This window comes from Typopeltis vanoorti, chromosome 2, assembly GCF_054136105.1.
Source record: "Typopeltis vanoorti isolate ZY-2024b chromosome 2, IOZ_Tvanoo_1.0, whole genome shotgun sequence".
Taxonomy (NCBI): Eukaryota; Metazoa; Arthropoda; class Arachnida; order Uropygi; family Thelyphonidae; genus Typopeltis; species Typopeltis vanoorti.
This window is the reverse complement of record NC_143550.1, coordinates 107,832,672-107,852,132: the sequence shown is the minus strand read 5'-3', so window position 1 is coordinate 107,852,132 and position 19,461 is coordinate 107,832,672. Positions and strand designations below refer to the sequence as shown.

At 33.6% G+C, this 19,461-nt stretch overlaps 1 protein-coding gene across 2 annotated transcripts in view; it reads left to right on the top strand.

Annotated features, from left to right (window-relative positions):
- Nucleotides 1–19,461, top strand: part of Nep3 (M13 family metallopeptidase neprilysin 3) — a 502,574-nt gene that overhangs the window by 56,716 nt on the left and 426,397 nt on the right. The window contains exon 1 of one of the 2 annotated variants that reach the window (XM_090407368.1): nt 1,302–1,328. The exons of the other annotated variant lie outside the window; for it this stretch is intronic. The gene's annotated coding sequence lies outside the window, so the exon portion shown is untranslated. Of the gene's footprint in view, nt 1–1,301; nt 1,329–19,461 lie in introns of those variants that run through there. 2 annotated transcript variants of the gene reach the window in all.

The window sequence follows — 19,461 nt, the reverse complement described above, 5'->3', positions numbered from 1 at the left end:
TACATTTAAAAGATTTTATTCTTTCTTTAGTACAATAATTAGTGCTTGGACTGGAGTTTGATCTAGTCTATTTACCAGATGACGTTCTAATAATATGATTCTATTTTCTTAAATGGGATCTAATGTTTTTAAATATAACTTTGATTATTTCAGTAGCAAAGTTCGAAAAAAAAATGCAGAAATACTGAAATGTTGTATTTCACTGTCAATTCATGGTTTATATCATAAGGTATGTGGTTAATATAGCTGTGTTGATTTTCATCCGGGTGCTCTGGTTTTTTCCTTACAAATACAAAACAATCTCGAAAATGCCTTTTTGGCAGTAGTCACAACTATTTCAAATGTATTTCGTTAATTTGCTTGTTTATATTGTTGCCGCTCAAGATGATTTTAAGTGTCCTGATAGAAAGCATAGTAATAAGAATATTAATATCGGCCTTTGGGATTATGTTTAAATATTGTTACGCTTTTTAGGGTTTTTAATCTATTTTTACATATTTTTAGTAAAAATGTTAAACAAAAAATATACAAAAATTAAAGACAAAAATTTACGTAAACAAAAATTTTTGTCTTTAATATTTTAAAATAGATTTTAATTTATTTTTATATTTTCATAATGGTAATGCTAATAGGTATACTTGCTAGAATATTTTAAAATCGTGAATAAATCTGTTATTAGATTCTTGTTGTATTCAGTAATTTTGAAGATTTTTTTTTAATGATTTTCAAAATAGATTGCAATTTTAATCTATTTCCAAAGGTCAAATATTGTTAACATAATTTCATATTCGAATATACCATTCTTCCTCGTCACACACCCTTTCATGAATCTCCCTGAGAGCATGATATCATTTAAGAATAATCTATTTAATCTGTGATCGTACTACATTAAAGCAATCTCAACTTCGTGATAGAATTAAAGAAAAATATTTTGAAATTTTTAAAAGGATTGTTTTTGTGACCTGTGTGAGAAATTGAACTCTCCGAAAAGAAGGCTAACTGTCAAATACAAATGCATGGAAAAAAAGATTAAGGAAATAAAGGTTCAAAGGTCCATTACTTGGTTGGATCATGTTGTACGAGTTTCTTTTTGTAACGATGGAGAAAGAAAATATCCCATTGCAGGTGTTAGTTGTGGAAGTGACGTTTGTGTAAACAGTAAACCCATGCAGCTGTTAGGGCTGTTTGGTGACTGGATATCACATGCTGCCCATGACGAGAAGTTAGACTGGCTTTTGCCATGATCAGCTACAGTCGAGGCGTTCAGTAAAACCAACAAGTAAAGTCGTCCATATCTATCGTTTGCACGGCATAATCAAGTTATAAGAGTAAGTGTTTGTATTCCCAGTTTGTTAAGCTAAGTAAATTATAAATGAAAATTTAATTCTGTAATACAAATTAGATGGTAATAGAATCATAATTACCATCTGGTCGATAGATGGCGCCAACTTTCGCTTGTCAGTAATGAGTGCGACAGGTAGACTAAAATATCATCAAATTTAGATTGTTTGTAGTAATTTTATAATTTTTTATTGAAAAAGATGAAATTATAAATAAAAAAATTAGTAAAAATAAATAAATGATTATTTTTCTGGATAAATGTTGTTTGCTAAAGTTAGATTAATACACCTAAATTATTATTCCTTGCTTTTGTTATAAATAAATTAACTAATTTTTACAGGCGCGTTGGATGAGATGAAGTCCTTTTTAGGACTTCCAGGGTAATAAATGGCAATGCTGTAGCCAATGAGGTTTTAACTGAGGCTCGGCTATTGCCGTTACCCAGCCATGACCAGAGCTATTTAGCTCAATAATACTCCATCCACACAGATTTATTTCATTCAGATGACGGGATAAAGAGTCAAGGACTCAGTCCATCGCCCAGTTCTTATAAGAACTATAAGAACAGGCGCGTTGGAAGAGGATCAATCGACCGTGAGATGCGGTGATTGATTCATTTAATCCAATACCCTTGGAGGGTAATGGATGGCAATGCTGTAGCTAATGAAGTTCTAACTGAGGCTCGGCTATTGTTGTTACCCTCCTGCCATGATCAGAGCTTTAATAGCTCATTAACACCTTATCCATACACTGTCCTCTGCAGATAACGGGGAATATGAAAAGCATTCTTGCTTCGCCCCTTTAAGCCAGTCCTTATAAGGACTATAAGGACAGGCGCGTTGATCATGGATTATTCGACTGTGAGATGCAGTGATTAATACCCTTGTAGGGTAATGGATGGCAATGCTGTAGCCAATGAAGTTCTAACTGAGGCTCGGTTATTGCTGTTACCCTCCTGCTATGTTCAGTGCTTTATGCTTTATTTATAGTTCAATAACACCTTATCCTTACACTGTAAGGATAAGGTGTTATTATTGAACTATATATAAATAAACTACAGATAAGCCATTCCTTTTAAGGACTTACAGGCGCTTTAGAAGAGGTCATTTGCGATTAGGAAAAAGATGGCGTTAGTCAACGTTTACGTGTATTTATTATTAGTCTCGCATTTTGATTAGTGTGATATTTTTGGGATTTCCGAATGATATTTAGAGGTAAGCGTTCCTCTTTTTGTGACTATTTTTGTAGCTGGTAGACTCTTGTGTGAGTCTACGAAATTTGTCAGTAAACCCTCCAAGGTAGATCGGAATATTTAAAGACATTGGAATTGGAATATTCATTGATTACAAACGGTGTGCAAGGATGCAGAACGTAAAAGACATTAAGGATGCCATTCAAAATTTAAACAAAGATATGTCACTTGACATTCTTAAATTCATTCTAAAGAAATCTGAAACGGAATATCCTGGTTGTCTGAATCTCTTCACTCAAGTTAATGACACGGAAGAAGATGACGTGGACACGGAAGGGGACTTAACACCTGTTCCACCTACAAAAACTCCCAGACAGTTCGGTTGTTCGCAGGAGGAACAATCTAATAAAAGACGTAGAACATCTGTAGATGAAATGGAAGAGGACGTAACAACACACGACACTCAAGATAGAAAAGAAAAGGTCCCTCCAGTTATCCTTCGAGATAACGAAAAATGGACCACAGTTTCAAGGTCCCTAGAGGAACAAAATATCAATTTCTCCTGGGCAAGAAATACTGACGAGGGTATAAAGATTCATCCTACCATTGTTACAGATTATCGCATGATGAAGAAAATGTTGGACAACTCCAAATTGCCCTTCCACACCTTTGCACTAGCAAGCGAGAAAAATCTAAAAGTGGTCCTAAGAGGGGTTGCTGAGGGCATCTCAACTGATGAGATCACAGCTGACCTCATCAGTCAAGGATTGACCCCAATCAAAGTCAGCAGGATGCTGAGGTCATATAAAAGGGCAATGACCCTGGTGTTGGTCGAAATCAACAATACACAAAAAAGAATTGTTGAAATGACTGACATTTGTAATCTCAAAATTACAACCGAACCTCTAAGGAAGAAAACATCTGCAGGGCAGTGTCACAGATGCCAAAGGTTTGAGCACGCCCAAAAGCTATGCAGAGCTGCCTACAGATGCCTGAAATGTGGTGAAAGTCACCAAACCAGCTCCTGCATCAAGCCCAGATCCACACCTGCCTGCTGTGCCGACTGTAGAGGACTACATCCCGCTAATTACAAGGGATGCCTTTTCCATCCAAAAAAACCGTGGATCAACAAGAACGAACCACGCTCCTCCAAGCATTGACACAATAAACGACCAAGCAGGTCGCCCTCCAGATCATAATACCTCACATTCAGCAGCACAGGAAGGCACTAGACCTTCATCCATGTCCAAATCACATATGGAGGCGGTAAGAACTCAGACTCCTTCATCGCAAGAGCAAACAAGCTCCAAACTCACATCAGCTCTAACCTCTTCACTTGCAACAATGCTGCACGAATTCAGCAAAGCAAGCACCTCACCATCTTCCAGAAAGAGATTTTATCAAGAAACCCAATCTATATTAACAGATCTCTATAATGTTTAAAAAATTTAAACCGAATTCCCTCATGATAACAGCATGGAATGCCAATCGTTTAACAAATAAAATTCTTGAGCTGCAAGAATTCTCAAAGAAATACAATCCGGACATAATCCTAATCAGTGAATCCAACCTCAGACCATCAAACAACCCAAGAATAAGAGGTTATATTCTATATAAGATAGACAGACTTAACTCTAGTGGTGGCGGCACAGATATTTTTATTTTAAATTATTTGAGCCACAGTGCATTGACCAGTCCCCAAACTTTAAACCTTGAAGTGACAGGCGTAGAGGTGCACACAAATAACGCAGGCAAACTCCAAATCTACGCAGGGTACAATCCTCCCGGAATTCCACGATTGACAGCAGACTTAGACTCCATCATCAGCTCCACGGATTCCATAATTATAGTAGGAGACCTCAACTCCAAACATACGGCTTGGTTCAGTTCGTCAATCAACTCGAAAGGCCGTACCTTATTCAACCACACGTCACTCAAATCATCAATAGTAGCTGGACCCACTGAGCCCACCCACTACAGCCCATCAGGAAGTTCTGACGTACTAGACATAGTTATCCTCAGGAACATCAGATATCAATAGCAGCTGGAGGCATTAGAAGAGCTTAACTCAGATCATAATCCCATCCTGCTCAAGCTAGGACTCTAGGATCAGCTCTTTCCCCATCATTCTTTCTTAGCATGGGACAAACTCTTTAAGGTTCTCCCAGTCCACATTGGCTCACCCCATCATTCACAAAAAAGAAGACACAGACCTAGCTGTAAGCAATTTAACTAGGCAAATCCGCTCAGGAACAGCGTCAGTCACTCAAACCACTGTTTTCCACGCATCCAACTGGATCCCAGAAGAGACAATGGACCTGATTAGGACAAAAACAAAGCCAGAAAGCTATATCACAACACTAGAGCTCCACAGGACAAAACAACCTTAAATAACCTGAACAGACAGGTTCGAGAAGCCCCTCCTGATACACAGAAATTCCAAAAGGGAATCCAAACTCAGGGAAATCAACCCAGAAGATAACTCCATGTGTGAAATTTGTAAAATCTCTTTGTACCAAAAGACAACACCTTCCCCTATGAAGACCAAACTTAGAATTGCACACTCAGATCAAGAAAAGTAGAAGCCCTAATTGGCAATCTGGAAAATCGATGCACCCCATCTTATGAAAACTTAAATATTAATCTCATTTACAAAGTTCATCGTAAAGTTAGAAAAGCATTAAGACAGTCCAATGAAGATTCAGAAATCATCACCCCTACATCTCCAACAGAAATAATCACTATTATATCCCATCTAAAGAACAAAAAGGCTCCAGGCCCCGACGGCATTACCAATAAAATAATAAAGCTACTCCCAAGGAAAGCCATAATTCATCTAGTTAATATCACCAATTCCATTTTAAGATTCCAGTACTTTCCCGCAGATTGGAAAATTGCTGACATTATACCTCTGAAAAAACCTAGTAATAACCCATAACTTCCCCAAAGCTACAGGCCCATCAGTCTTCTTTTCTGTCTCGGCAAAGTAACAGAAAAGGTCATCCTATCAAGACTACAATCAGCAGTGGACAAACAGAAAATAATTTCAAATGAGCAATTTGGGTTTCGCAAAGCTCGCAACACAGTGTAACAAATTCACCGACTAACAGAACATATCACCCATGGTTTTAACTGGCACCTGCACACTGCTGCTGTATTTTTGGATGTTGCCAATGCCTTTGATAAGGTCTGGCATCAAGGCCTTATCTTCAAACTAATTGAAAACAATATCCCAATCAAACTAGTGAAACTTATATACTCATACATTAGTGAAAGATACATGCAAGTAAAACTCAAGAATTATCTCATCAATGCGCAAAATCCTGGCTGGAGTACCTCAGAGTTCTCTCCTGGCCCCAATACTTTTCACAACTTATGTATCAGACATCCCTCTTAACTCAAGAACAACCATTACGGCCCTCTATGCCGACGACACTGCTATTTTAGCAAGGTCCATCAGCCCTCGCTTAGCAATCACTAAACTCCAAGGAAGTATCAACGCGCTAGAAAACTGGCTCACCAACTAGAGGATTCAGGTAACCCCCTCGCCTCTCAAAAGCTCAGCTATGCTGTTCTCAAGAAGAAGGGTCTGCATTAAAGAAGACATCTTGCTCTCTGGTCAAAAGACTCTATGGCAATCAGAGACCAAATACCTTGGGGTATTGTTGGGCAAGAAACTCCTTTTTAGCAAACACATCAATCTCATTGGCTCCAGGACTTCCAAAGTCATTGCACAGCTCTACCCAATGATCAACCGCAAGAGCAAATTAAACTTACAAAATAAATTGCCACTTTACCGTATGGTCATACGTCCAGTTATTACATACGCCTCACCAGCACGGAGTCACACTTCACGATCAAACATTTCAAAACTACAAAGAATCCAAAATAAATGCCTGAGGATGATCCTGGACGCCCCGTGGTTTATTAGAAATTCACAGATTCATCAAGAAACCGGAATTCCATACATCTCCTCCCTTCTCCGCGATCTCGCAGAAAAATTCTTCGTCAATTCAAGTTTACATTCAAACCCGCTGATCGTACAAGCTGTCAATTACAATAAAGCAGATTACTACAAATATAAAAGACCGAAGGCTATTCTACTCCGAACTGATCATACCTAATACAACTGCCCCCAGAGGGCGAGCTTTATTGCTCACAAATCTCCCTTTCTCAAATAACTCTCATCACAGACAAAGGGGAATATGAAAAGCACTAGTGCTTCACCCATCCTGTCAGTAGCGTTAATGGTTAATGGTTTACAGGGGCGTTAGAATAGAACATTTTTTTGTGTTTGTTTATAAACGACGTTTTTTCCAGAATAAATTAATTTATTATCGTATTAAATATCGACAAAATTCATCTATTTGCATGGTTCCCTCAACAAGAAACAAGCATTAATTTCGAATGACAAATGCAAGTCAGTGTTAGCCGCTTAGTTCTAGTGTAGATACTGAATATCGAAATTTTTATAGTGTCTTTTAAATGGCATTAAATCCCATTTCTATTATATTTAAACAACGTTTTTAAAGCTACCACCACTACATTTTCTAGTAAATTCGATCACTGAAACGAAATGGCCTTTTTTATGACGGTTTGAAAAGTAGAAAGATGATAACTTCGATTTTCTTGTTTATCTCAAAACACGGTAGATTTGTAAGATTGCTTCTCCGGAAATAAAATTTTAGAATCCGCACCGATAAAGTACTTTGGGGACCAGAGACAGAAGAGCAGAGTCTGATTTAATCCGAATGTTTTGGTGAAAGAAAATATGAAAAAAAAAGCATGTCTTATGCATCTGAAAGATGAAACGCCTTTATTTGTATGTTTTATTCACATTTGAATCCCTGAATATGTATTATTACAATGAAACCGAATAAGAAAACGAAGCGGGTTTCTGTATACTGGCATTTACGAGATCTTTTTTGTCCACTGATCGCCATCTTGTTGGTATTGCATTTCAATTCCGAAACCAGATGTACCTTGACCTTTTGTACACGCTCCAAAAGTATTCATGATTAAGAATATTTCAGGTGTTCTTTACCAATGGAGCGATACATTGTGTATATCCCTGTTAACAAATAAATAATGGCACAATTTTCGTCTCTTTTAAAACCTAGATGGATTTTGACATGCATGTACGCGAGCGCACGCACGCACACACACACACACACACACACACACACACACACACACACACACACACACACACACACACACACACACACACACACACACACACACACACACACATACAGAACAGTCAACAAACATAAAACCTCCCAACAAGACAGCTGTGTCATATTTCCAAATGAAATCTCTTCCACTCATCATCATCATCATCTACTTCTTCTTCTTCTTCTTCTTCACGCTTCACGCATTAGATGTAATATCTGTTGCAACCAAGACTTCATCTTCTTTAATAGTATCTTTTATTCTTTTTCTATGTCTTCCTGTTCTTCTCTTCTTCTTTGGTTTCCAACTATAGACTTGTTTTATTATTCTATCTTCACTTCTTCTCTCCACATGTTCAATCCATTTTATTCTTCGGGTGTTTATTGCTTGTATTTTTATTTTATCTAATCCAGTTTTATTTACTATTTTTATTAATATATTCATTTCACCTGTGTTTAACATTTGTCTTGTTTTCCTAGTGTCTGATCTTGTTTCTGCAATATATGTCATAATCGGCCTGATTACTGCTTTATAAATTCTGGTTTTTGTCTCTACTCTGAGATCTTTATTTTTTCATATTGTTTCATTCAAGCATCCTGATATTCTCGCAGCTTTTGCAACTTGTTCTATGACTTCTAGATGTGGCCTTCCTTCCCAGTTCAGTTGCATACCTAAATAATTGTAATTTGTTATTTGTTCACTAATAGTACCTTCCAATTCTAATTTGCATCTTTGTGGTTCTTGTGATATTGTCATACATTTTGTTTTAGTTGTTGATATTTTCATATTATAAGTTATACTTTTGCTGCTTTATTAAACGTATGTAGTAATATTTGTAGCTGAGTTTCATTTTCTACAATTAATAGTGCATCATCAGCATAACATATAGTTCTTATTATTCTATTATTTATTTTCATTCCTGTATTTTGTATTTTATTAACTTTTCATATTATTTCATCCATTACTATATTGAATGTTGCTGGACTTAAAGTGTCTCCTTGTCTAATGCCATTATTAAATTGTATCCCTTTACTTATTTTTCCTTGTATTTTTATTATACAGCTATTATTATCATATATTTCTTTAATTTACATTAATTATTTTAATTTATTTTATTTAATTTGCCTCACTCATCCACACGTATTTCTCATAATCAAAGACTGCAAATTATGTTACAAAACAGTCAGCATGGTGTATAATAATAATTATCTGTATTATGTTTTCTGATACTTTTCTTCTCTGCAATATTTCTATTGCATCTTGAATTAATATTCTGTCAATTACTTTTTCCAGATTTAAATAGTTTCTTATTACATTCTATTGTTTTCTCTATAAATTGACTGATTATAAATAATGCATCTGTACATAATCTATCTTCTCTGAAACCTTGTTCATCTAATAGATTAATTTCCTTTTTTATTTGATTATTTAGGATTCTTGTTAGTACTTTTAATGAGGAATGTAATAAATCTATCCCTCTATAATTTTCTGATTTTTATCTCCTTTTTTAAATACTGGTATTGTTATATTTTTTTCGATTCTACCGGAATCTTTTTTATATTTATTATTTGCTTGTATAGTATATTTAAACTCTGAATTATAATTTCTTTACCATTTTTAATAATTCATTATTGATATTATCTAGACCTGGTGATTTTCTATTTTTCAATTTTTTAATTGTATTTGCAATTTCTGTTATTTCAATTTTCGTTTTTGTTGTATATTCTTATTCTTATTCTTCTTCTTGATTTGTTTGTTCTACCTTTATTTCAACTGCTTGGTTATAAAGATTTTTAAAATAATTTTCTAATTCCTCTATTTCTACTGGGATATATTATGCTTGTTCCTTCTTTTGTGTATTAATAAATCTCCACATTTGTTTCTGTATACCATAGAAATCATGTTCAGGTTCTTTTGTATATGATTCCCAAAATTGATTTTTGCTTTTTATTTTCTTTTGATTAACTTTATTTCTTATTTTTTTTATATTCGTTCCAATTATCTGTTGTTTTCATTTGTAGATATCGTTGATATTTTTCTTTCTTTTCTTTTATAAATATTTTTATTTCTTAGTTGCTATTTCAGTTAAATTTGTTTTAAAAATATTCCAATTATCTTCTACACGTTGTTCTCTGTTTAAGGTTATCTTGGAACTTTTGTTTTAATCTATTGTAGTATAGGTTAAAACTATAAATAAGATTATAAATCTATTTTTATACTTTCTTCTTTTAATAATTCCACTTTAAATTTTATTTCGGTATTGTGTTGATTTTCTTTAGATTTTATTTTCAACTCAATTCTTGTAAAGTCTTAGTTTACATATTAACAAATTTTGATCACTTCCACTTTCTGCTGATGTTAACACTCTAACATCTATTTTTGATGGGTGTATTACTTTGTTACATATAATATTATCTATTATTGATTTCTGTTCTCTTGTGTTTACAAAAGTTTTTTCTTCCACTCATATATATATGCTTATTTTGAAGCCATGATACCTAAGACTGACACTAAACAAAATTTGCCGTAGCAACATGTGTATCAATCATAACATTTTACCTTAACTTATTACCAGATTCCCTGCGTAATCGAAGTATTACTAGTGATGATAAAAAATAAAGTGACCTCATTGTGGACAAAATTCAATTACATTGAAAAGCGCTATTTATATCCTAAGAAGGGTATAAGACCATGTATATCGGTCTTCGGAAATATATATATATTGTCACCTACGCAGCTTAGTTACTAGCAACTTTTTCAATCTGGAAGTTATTGTTTTGAATTATGGACGAATCATCTAAGAGTATGATACGCCACTGTATACATGTCTATTAGGTTCAGGAATTCTTCTGGGATGTGACTGTTTTGAGGAATGAATTGAGTGGAAAGGCCTGAGTACGACTATCATCTAGGATACGAAAACTTCTTAAGTTTATTTTCAATGAAGGTGAATTAGCCGATCTCTTAAAGAGATAGAATAGATTCATCTCAGAAACTGAAACTTAGGTGGTCTTTCCTCCCGAAAAAAAAAGGAAAAAAAGAGAGAAAAAGTGCATTAACAGTCGTAGTAGTAGACTATCTAAAATCCTTTCTCTTCTCTTCCAGCGGGTTATCATTGCCAAGGTTAAGTGGTTAAGACAAGCTATTGGACGTTATAATACGTAAACATGAATAGATATGGTAATTATCAGAGGTAATGCTTTTAAAAAATAATAACAGCTTTAATTTATTTTGAATTATCTTGAAAGGAAGACTGAAAGAAGTGTTTGTAATAGTTAATGTAGAAACATTTTCTTATAAAGAGGATACAAACTCTCAAAATATTCACAGCCATTTTCCAGTGTCGAGCTAGTTGAGTTATCCTTTCAAAACTCACCATTTCATATTTCTCGTATAAATGAACTTGTTCTATCCATTATAACTTTATCGCTATGCAATTTTCCACTCAAGAGCAAATTTTTCTTTTGAAATATTTAGCTTTAAATTTAGCCTAGCTTAAAGATGTAACTTCTATTATTGCGTCATCATCTAAACATCTTCTACTCCGAAAAGCTACTATTTACCTTTTGTAAATCCACTCTAGTGGGGAAACTCCTTTAGAATCTTTGTAATTGGCCCAGAACATCTTTAAAAGTTCTAACGTAGAAACATTAATTAATGAATCTCTCTCTCTCTCTCTCTCTTACGAACTCGCTCCAATTTTTGATGAATAGACGCTCTGAATTCTCTTGCCGCTTCTACAGAAACTCCACGCGATCATCCCAATTTACAGCTGTAGTCTATCACTCTTTGCAAAAGTACAGTGTTCATAAAGTTGCACATGTTATAGGATGTTATTTATTTAATGGGCATCCGGCATTATAACTGATCAGAAATAAACGAATAAAATACAAAAATGGAATAATAAATCATTTACTTTTATATTGCTACAATAATTTTTCAAAATATGTCCCCAATCTGAAAACATGTTCCTTTAAACATGCTTTGAGACTTCTATACGATTAGTTTAGTTTACAAACTTGTTTTGAGTCTCCAAAAACATCTTTTTAAACAATTATTTAGTTATGATTATAAATAAATGAATTTATTATTCTATTGTTATTATTTTATTCTTTGTTATGATTTCATAATGTAGCGTGTCTTCAAATAAATAACATCGTATGATGTGGACTTTATAAATTCTCCCTCCCCTTATTCAATTTCTTGCTCATCAATCGGTATCAAATTTCGGGTTCACTTCATACTCACCGTATTAAGTACTGAACCAGCGAATGTTCAATGATCATAATGAGTATCAAATTTATTTATTTATTTGTATGAGATTCACCCGTTCTTCACCGTCCCTTAGGACTGGTTGAGCCTTCTTAATGAGGGATTAAGTATGTATTTTATGACTGTAAATCCACGTGTGTTTACGGCCTGTTTGCCTGTTTTGAGAGACGAAACACCAGAGTTTCCGGATGAAAAAAAAAAACTCTCTACCTTCGATTCCCGTCCCATACTAACATCATGGACCGGAATCGAATCCAGGTCTTTTCGACCAAAGGGCTTTATCTATACCGACTGAGCTACGGAGGCTCAGTATCACAGTAGAGAGGCTCCATACAATCGTGTGGAACGAGCTTCCTCCAACCGTATCCAAGAAACTTCAATCTGTTGGTATCAAAAATGCCACAACCTTATTTTTCTACTTATTCTTTGACCTTTTCATCCGATCCTACAGTATTAAAAATTCTGAACGAGGTTTGAATCATTTCTGCTTGTCTAGCCAAGGATTAACATATCCGCACAGTATCTAGAGCAATGTTTCCAGATTATCTAATTATCAGCCAACCTGCAATCTAATGTACAATGTACTATACAATGTAATGTACAATGCTTTATAATATTCTTATGTGCATCCCACTTATACAGCGTAGGGTGGGACTGCAATTAAAAAGATTCTGCTGTCTCCTTTTTAAGAAAGAAACACTCAGTCTATGCTATTACTTTTAAAATATATAGATATTAGAAATATATAATAACTATTATTAACATTATCGATTATTATTTTAAATTAATATTAATCAAAACTGTTGCTTATTATGCTGCTAAATGCTACCTGTTATTACTGATATTTAATAATAATAATTATTATTAAATTTGCACAATTATCAATCAATTTCATTATGAGTTATTTAATCTATATTAACAATTACTATTATCAATAATATATTCATAATTATTTTAATCATTGAGCCAGAAATAACAGAAAATTTAATGAAACGTGTGAAAATTTTAGATCGTTTCATGCGACTCTTTTTAGTTCAGAGCTGCACGAACAGGAGTAAACGAGAATTCCTGAGGTTTACTTTTATGTTAAGTGTAAAATAAAAACATGAAAAATCCTTTCTATTAACATTAATGACTACTCTCGTTCTCAGATCTTTCCTTCATTAAGATGCAAAGAAGGAAGGCTCTCATGAGTAATTAAACATAATCCTCAATAACTCTACTGTGTTTATAAAAGAGCTCACAAAATCCTTGGGGATGAAGAGCTGTCAAGAACAACTTCAGAGAAGAGATGACAAGAATATCAGTCGATCAGAATCCACAGCAATCTCTGTTCATCCGATGTTTATATTTTTCAGTAAAAGCTAAAGCGCCTGCTGTTGATGACAGCGACTGAAAGTAATTTCCGTTCTAAATTTAGGATTTTTATGTTAGTTTCTCTGCCTTGTCTATGCGTTTACAGAGAAGCATATCTGTAGGGACTGTTTTTTTTTTCGGTGATTTTTTTTTTTATCATTTCGTGTTTTTTTTTTTATTAGCACAGAAAGCGCATTAGAAACATTTACTAATTCCTGCACATGATATCTACATTTCCTATAAAAATTAAAAACTAAATATCTTTTGGTAACGATGGATAAAAAATAAAAATAATAATCATAGATAACGATAATCAGGTGCCCTGTGGAGTTGAATCCTTTTATCATGACACAATTCATTTTCATAGTAATTGAACCACAGAACCGTTTTGGCTTATACTTATAGATAAGCAGAATTTTGTTTTGCCTGTTCCATAAAATAGAGCAACAACATCACGTCGAACCTCTTTTACAGTTTTTGAGAATAAAGTGGATTTAAACTGAGCCCAGTGGAATATCCTAAATTCCATCCAGCCAAAATAATTATGTAGTTTCCCGATATTTAATTAAATTTTTGTTCTTCCCTACAAATGGTCATTAAAAACCGAAATAGAAAATATTCAACAACCTATTTTTGGAAGGACTCAGCTACAGAATTAAAATGAAATTCATTCAGCCAGAAGCGAGAATGAACGTAGACAAACAGGAATCTAACACACACACTGACGCATTTTTTAAAGCTTGAAAGAGTGGAAACCTTTACAATGAAAATTATGAAACCTTTTTAAAGAATTAATTGAAATATTTGAATCCCAATAAATCTTCAAAGTGCGTATTTTTTTGTTTAGATATTGAACAATGTGACTCCCTTGGCTATATTCAGTATGTTATTATTCTTGTGCGGTCCAAATTTCGTTTAATTTCATTATGAGACATAATGAGTGTGCCTTGTACATTGTTTATAGTTTGCATTAAGGCTCCGGGATAATTTCACAAATTATATCATTAAACGGAGTCTCCAACAACACCACTGGGACTCGGCTAGAATTATAAGTCTACTTAACCGTCAAATTTTCCCGATTATTTTCATTTTGTAGTGAGCTAGACTTTTTTATGTTTATTTTCTGCTTTTTCCCAAGCTCATAAGCGATACCCAAGATCTATAATTGAAAATGAAAAGAGACGATACGGAGATAAATGAAATCTACAAGGCTTTCTACACAAATAAATAACCGACCACTATTGTAAAGCTGCAAATAGATGGCGTTGCTTTTCCTTCATTTATGTCCTCATCTTTTATCTACTTAATTTTATCTATATTAAAATAAATTTTGTTTAACTATGATGATCACGAAAAAGATGCAAACTATTAAAATATCGTTATATTTCTAAAAAAACCTTTTATTATTTTTGTAATGTTTAAAAATGCAAAGAAGTATTAAGTAACACCAGAATTTTTTTTAGATTACTGTTATTTTAAATAAACTAATAACAAATCGTTTTTAGAACTTCCCCGAGCGGTGGCCAGGTTACCATGATTTAAACTCAGTCAGTATGTTTCTCGTTCACTGTACTATACTCTCACTAGCCACTCTATGAAAATGACCTGCTCCTTCTCCTCCGTTACTCACACATTCCTTATACAGTTTCCAAATTGCTTTCTTGATCTACGCATCTCTTATTTTATGAAAAATGTTTTCCACATTAACCTAGTAACAAGTAGTAGGTCAGACGTGAATATAGACCCACTGTAGCCCATGCATGTCGTAAGAGGCGACTAAAATGGGAAGCAAAGTTTCGAGAGTTTCGCTCTCTTAGGTTTCTTCCGGAATTGTGAGAGGGGATTAGATTTTGGGGTAATTACCCTGAGAGGGAGCATTTTGAGTCTCTGGGGAGGGTGTTCTCCGGCGTGGCTCGTGAGGAGCCTTGTCGGTGGATGCTTTCTCTGGAATATGAGCGGTTTTGCTCAGTAGTGGGGGGGGCCCGTCACTGAGTGGGACCAACGCTGAGTTGGACGGTCTTTCGGCCACTAGTACGAAGTAGTCCGGGGAATCGTCTTAATTTTTAGAAAGGGCTTTACTTACATACCAGCCCCACTGTAGCCCATGCATGTCGTATGAGGAGACTAAAATGGGTATCCAGGGAGGGTAATGGATGGCAATGCTGTAGCCAATGAAGCTTTAACTGAGGCTCGACTATTGCTGTTACTCTCCTGCCAAGATCAGAGTTTATAGCTCTATATTACCCCACCCATATATTTTCTTCTACAAATAACGGGGAATATGAAAAGCATTCTTGCTTCACCTATCTAGCCCAAAAAAACAAAAATATAACTTTAGAGAAGTGAATGGTGTTGCTTTATTAGACAACAAGATTATCTAAGAACGTACAGTAACACCAGAAATTATTTTAGATGAAGGTAATTTTAAAATAATAACATCCTTCTTTTGGTGTTATAAATGTAGAAATGTGGATACTACTTAAATAAAAATAAATTTAAAAATCACTGTAAAAGTCTTTATTTTAAATTAGAATATTTTATGGGGATATCACTACTAATAATTCTAATAATAAAAGAAATATTTTTTGTACGAGAGTGTGCTGAAAGGATGTGATAATCATCATGAAGGAATTGAGGTAGGACCATGTCAGAACTATTTATCGAACTTTTCAACCCCCCCCTTCTTTCGTATAATACGAAACATTTGATTTACTCCATGTCTGGATTACAAGTCTATTAACAGTGATATCCCCATAAAATATTCGCGTATAATAAGTAACTGTAATTCATTTCACGTGTGCTTTCCTTGTTTTTGATTGCTCACATTGAACAGTTGCTAGTGCATGTTGTTCGCAATTCCTTTATATATTTTGTTTATATTTTAGTTCTTTGCACAGTGATCCTTTCTCATCTATGATCACTTAAATGATTGTTAGATAACATGTGATGGTCTCAGACAGGATGTCTGAATTAGATATCTTTTCAATGTATTTCTGTAAACTTCTAGTAATTGTTATAATGATAATTAGGCAGGCTTCCTCAGCAACATATTTCAATGCTGAAAAGGTAAAAATACTTTTACCACCAAACATACACCTACACCGTATCACTTTCCTATACACGAATCTCAGAATTGTTTCTACTTATAGTATGTACATTATTCATATAAATTATATTATGGTTTAATTACTAGAACGAATATTTTTTGTAATATTACAAACAAACTTATAAATTAAAGCTGTTTAATAATAATCATTAAGTAAGAAAGTTTTATACAGATACTAGCATTAAAACAGAAAAATAAAATGTAGTTACTAATTTTTCATAATTCATAGAAATAATATCTCGATCTAGCATTACTTTTGACATTTTTCTTTTGAAGAGCTGATATTTATATTTAACCTTTGGATTTATAACTATGAACATTGTAAAAGTAGGCAACAATTAGGCTTTGTTAAAAACTTTTAAAATTATAAAGAAATTATATATCATCGAAGAAAATAAATTTCTTCAAGAGTATCTGAGGAACATTCTACTAGTGTTGATTGATGCACTACTAGCAATGATGTTTAGAGTACCAAGTTCTCAATCATCATAGATAATTTACGCTTTGTTAGGTTTTTATTTTATGTTGTACAGTATTTTATGTTTTACGTTTAATTTCGATTTTTCATTTTTTTTATTTTTTTAATTCAGTTTAATTTAACTAGATTGAAATCCCAATTCTCCCTAACGGGCATGCTTAATAGGAACTCCAGGGGACTTGATAGAGTCACAAAGTAAAATTTGGGAAACGGATGACTAGCGAGTTTAGTATATTATGATAAGTAGTTGAAGTCTCATTAGGTGAGCCTCAGGATTGGAAAGGTCCCGATACGTTTGGATTTGGAGAATTTCGAGTCTTATCCCTTGTTATTCACATGATATCCATTCTTAACAAAAACAATGGATTCTACAGATATTTATAAAGTATTTTTAAATACATTTTGTTCATATATTATAAAAATAGTTGATTTTCTCTTGTCTCTATTGAACCTTTTCTGACCGCTGCTGGCTGTCTTTTCATTAAGGAAAAGCTGGGAAAAACGTCTTTCGAATTAAGTATTAGTATCTATTTCAGAAAGTTTATGTGCTTTATTCTTTGCTTTCAGTTCAGTCTTGTGGATAAATCTCATGGTAGGATATTTTAAAGTTTTATTTTTTTAGTGGTTTTTAGGAGTCAAACATGTGATTATTGTAATAGCACATACACAATGTAATACTATACGCTAACTGAAATGTATATGCTAGGGCATATACGAAACCATCTGACGTTACAAAATCGTCTCATCCAGCTTCACTTGAATTTTATGTAAAGCTGGCAAATAAAAAATAATAATAAATAAAAGTATAAAATATTTTAATTCTTTAGAGCCATATTAGAATGATTTTACTTTATAAAATATTACATATCGAATACATCTTTCTTTTCTAAAGAAAGATGTTAATACAAATAAGAACTAAGAACCATTCGACAAACTTGAAAATAATATCTTAATATCAGCACACAAGCTTTCATTAATTTCTACAGATATATCATAGATAAGAGAGTGTCTTTTTATTATTTCAATATTTGCTGTTGTATGTATGTAGTTTATTTTAAAATTTGGGGCAAATAGAAGTCATGACCCATATGATATTCTTTATGTGTCAAGTGGTTTTGAAGATTTCATCTCAAATATTTGTTGCTACAAGATAACAAAAAGCTTGTCTCTAAATCAGCTTAGAAGACGTGTCACTGTTGAACCATTACTGATGGCCGCTGTCCTATTAAGAAAAAAAACACGTCTTTCAAACTAAGAATTAGCATCTGTTTCAGAAACAGCTTCATCGCCCTTTCAAAGAGAGAGTCCAATAAGAAGGCTCGACTAGTACATTCTCCAAGAAGAAATAAAACTAATTAAGACTAGAGTAGAACCTTGTCAAGCGCCGGCAAGCTTCCGATACAAAGAAGTTTTGACAGAATGGTATTCCTTAGGCGTTTCAGGACATAATCTTATTTATAGAATGGAATGTGAAGTTTAAAGGAGCGCTCGACAGTAATGCAAGTCGAGGAGCGGTTCAAAGAAAGTTGAAAAACAAGAAGAATAGCCAACTTTGATGGAGAAATAAAGAAAGAACTGTTACACTACGTTCCTTCCCCAAAAAAGTCTTGATTTAAATGTAAAATAATCCAATATAATGGATTATATCTCATTATCGTAATAATGAAATATACTGTAATGAATGAATTTTTATTCAATTTAAAAGGACTGTGAAATTAATGCTGTTTACTATACTGTGGATATATATATATAGAGAGAGAGAGATTATGAAAATGTATGGCATAACAGTGCAGTCTTTACTGTTTATAAGAGAATGGAAGATATCGTGAAAAGAGATTATATCTTATATTTTGAGTGATATTAAATATAGCACAGAATTTATCATCTCTTTGAAATCTAAATGGAAGATGTTAAGCCTAAGTGAATGTTGTATGCGTTTAGTTAAACTTAAGTTTTTTTTTTTTTACTAAACGTGAATGCCCGGTCGTTATTTGTTTTCTTGACTACGTCTAATGCTTACTACCTCGGTCTTGTTTGAGGAATCTAAAATAAAACGGCTTATTTTGTCCTTGAAGTGACTGGAACCTCGGTCTTTTCAATCAAGGGACTTGACTTCTTCTCTAGTCTTGTTACACATGCCTTGGTGAGAAAAAAAAAAGAAACCTGAATGTTTCTTGAATAGTTTTTTCACAAACTTGTATTAATATTCACTTATTTTGGGCGGAATATAAATGTCACTATCCTGTGTAGACATTCCACTAAATGTCGATCAAGAGACACGGATATTATTCTTCCAAAAATGGCAGTTAGATTCTAAATTGAATTTACACTGACTTTTCTAAATTGAATTTAGATACATGTCTACTAACTTTTCTTTAAAGTTTTTCTATAGCGTCAGACTAGACGTGTATAGACTAATCTAACATTTATAGTCCCTTATCCTCAAATTAAATCTCCGCATCTATTATAACTCGATGTTCAACTTTCCATAGATCTCTATTGAAGGCATCGAAAATTTCCAAGAATTTCAATACAATAATA